Raw genomic sequence first — 2,466 nt, 5'->3', positions numbered from 1 at the left:
TCTGGTGAACAAAAGATGTCAGAATTGCCATGTGACAGAATAACACCAGATCACCCACCGTTCACTAACGTAGGAGTTGACTATTTCGGACCCTTCGATGTCAGACGAGGTAGAAGTAATGTTAAAAGATATGGCGTATTGCACTCTAAAAAATAAAACTGTGCTGTACTTATTTTTTTTGGTGAAACATTTTTACACTTAAAAATATTGAGTAAATATAAAAAAATATAAAAATCATGTAAAATATACTTTATGAATTGAGTACAAGTCAGTAAAAAAATTAAGTAGACCTGAATAACTATATTTAGTACAATGATGTACAAAATCGAGTAAATGTAATGAAAATTAGAAGTTAATGAAAAGTGAAAATAAGTAAAATAATTGAGTAGATATAATTGAAATGGAAGGTAGAAGATACTGAAAATTATACTATTATTTAATAAACAAATGTGCTACATTTACTAAATATTTTAACTGAATGAAAGAAACAATACACACATTTTCATTTTAATTTTAATTAAACATTTATTTGCCAAATTTGACAAGACATGAAGTCTAAACTCAACCTGGTTTACTTTGCAAATGACATGTAACAAGATCATAAACAGAGAGCTGGATTTATCTTATTAGTAAACAGTTTCACAAACAATACTTCTGCCACAAGTATTATACAGTTAACACATGGAAAGTAGACTTTTGTATTAGAATCTAATGAGTCACATTTTACATCTGAAAGATCGCACACCTTCACACTTCAGTTTCCTGCAAACTGTGGGATCCATACACATGTGTGTGCAGACCTTCTCAGGTCTTAAAGAAGCAATGACAGTCTAAATGAAGACAGGACACTAAATATCCATGACCAACAGTACCATGCTTCACTCAATAATGATCGAAATTCCTTTTGATGATACGACAAATGTGCAGAGCTTACACCGCCATCCCATAAACTGGCACCTGAAAAAGGAACAATAGTATACACATAAGTACAAGTGTGACTGTTAATATAAATCTACCAGACTGGTAAAATAGTACTTCTGTTTAAATACATACTTTTTGGACTAATAGTCTACTTCTATCTTTGATTCAATGGTTACGCATTTAATACTTCTGTAACATTTAAAAAAGTTGACATTTACCTCCTGTTTTATCTCCATTCAACTTCTCTTCATTAGTGGTGTTGGTGCTGTGAAAGAGATATAGAAAATATATAACATGTTTCACACAAACACACACACACAAAATCAATCAGTTTTAGGTTCTTTTACTTACATATCAGAACATACATCATGTTTCACTTCAATATTTTTATTTCATATTACTTTCTCCCAATTCTAATTCTGAGAGAAATGTTGTATTTTCACTAAATCTTTATATTTCATAGCTTTAGTTACTAGTAGCACATTTATTTTATAACATCTGCTGCTGCTTGCTCAGTGTTTAATCATGTTAAAAATACTTATATACAGTAACGGATAAAACAGTACCAGAGTCCGGACACTGCACCTCATTTCTGCTGTTTAAACCGGATTTGTTCTGAGTTTCTTTCTTAAAGTGTCGGAATGACCGAGCAGACTCGCGGTTCAGTGTGTGAGGTGGACCGTTACAAATGAAATACAGTTAATTACTGTATTTGAACATGCTAGTTTTATATCCTCGCCACAGTGGCGGTAGGCTGCGCAAAATCACCGCATTTGGCGGGAGAAATTCAAATATTGCGGCACAACCGCGGCCGGTTACACCGAGAAACCCGGAAAAAACCCGGACATGCACGCGCTGCTGCTCGGTGTTAAATCTCTCCTTTTACGCCAGATTTTAAGTGTCTGTATTAAACGCGCTTTAGCTGAGCAGTTTGGTGGCTGGAACAAACAAGCTAAATCACAATGAACCCCAGGACTGGCCTGTTGCTAGCTATCGTTAGCTCTGGAGCTCAGCTGTGACAGGATTCAGAACAGTAACTCACACCCTATAAAGTTGTGTGTGCAGGCAGACAGAGTCATTATTACAGTAACTTGTGTTAGCTGTTTACTCACCAGGATTTATAAGGAATGTTCCAGAATGTTCCAGGTGCTTCATGTCCATTCTCACATCCTCACAGCCTTCTTGTCTCTGATGTTACACCAGACTTCTCATGAGCACTTGCACAGGGCAATTTACTCAATTATTTAAGTTTTTGTTGTTAAAAATAAAGAATATTGAGTTGGAATAATTTATAATTGTAGTTCTTGAAACTAATCAGTACAATTACTCCATTAACAGATATTTTGATTGAAATGTATCAAAAAATATTAAGTGCATGTTAAAAATATAATTCAGTTAGTCAAATACTGATTTTTACTAGTGAAGTAAACTTAAATTATAGTGTAAATTTAAGACAAAATGAATAATTGTTTTTTTAGGCATTTATTTTGATTTGTCTAACTCAAACAATCATGTATGTGACTTTTAGAGATTTTATTAAGGTAA

General features: G+C 33.5%; 1 long non-coding RNA gene across 1 annotated transcript; it reads right to left on the bottom strand.

Moving 5' to 3' along the window:
• Positions 1-399: 399 nt before the first annotated feature.
• LOC128528359 (uncharacterized) lies at positions 400-2,119 on the bottom strand. Its single transcript, XR_008360932.1, has 3 exons — positions 2,034-2,119; positions 1,140-1,186; positions 400-957 (listed from the first exon to the last, which is right to left on the bottom strand). It is a non-coding gene; the product is annotated as an uncharacterized LOC128528359 (long non-coding RNA).
• Between the last annotated feature and the right edge of the window lie 347 nt (positions 2,120-2,466).

This window comes from Clarias gariepinus, chromosome 7 (genome assembly GCF_024256425.1).
Source record: "Clarias gariepinus isolate MV-2021 ecotype Netherlands chromosome 7, CGAR_prim_01v2, whole genome shotgun sequence".
Taxonomy (NCBI): domain Eukaryota; kingdom Metazoa; phylum Chordata; class Actinopteri; order Siluriformes; family Clariidae; genus Clarias; species Clarias gariepinus.
Note: the sequence above shows the minus strand (reverse complement) of the source record. Positions and strands in the feature narration are given on the sequence as shown.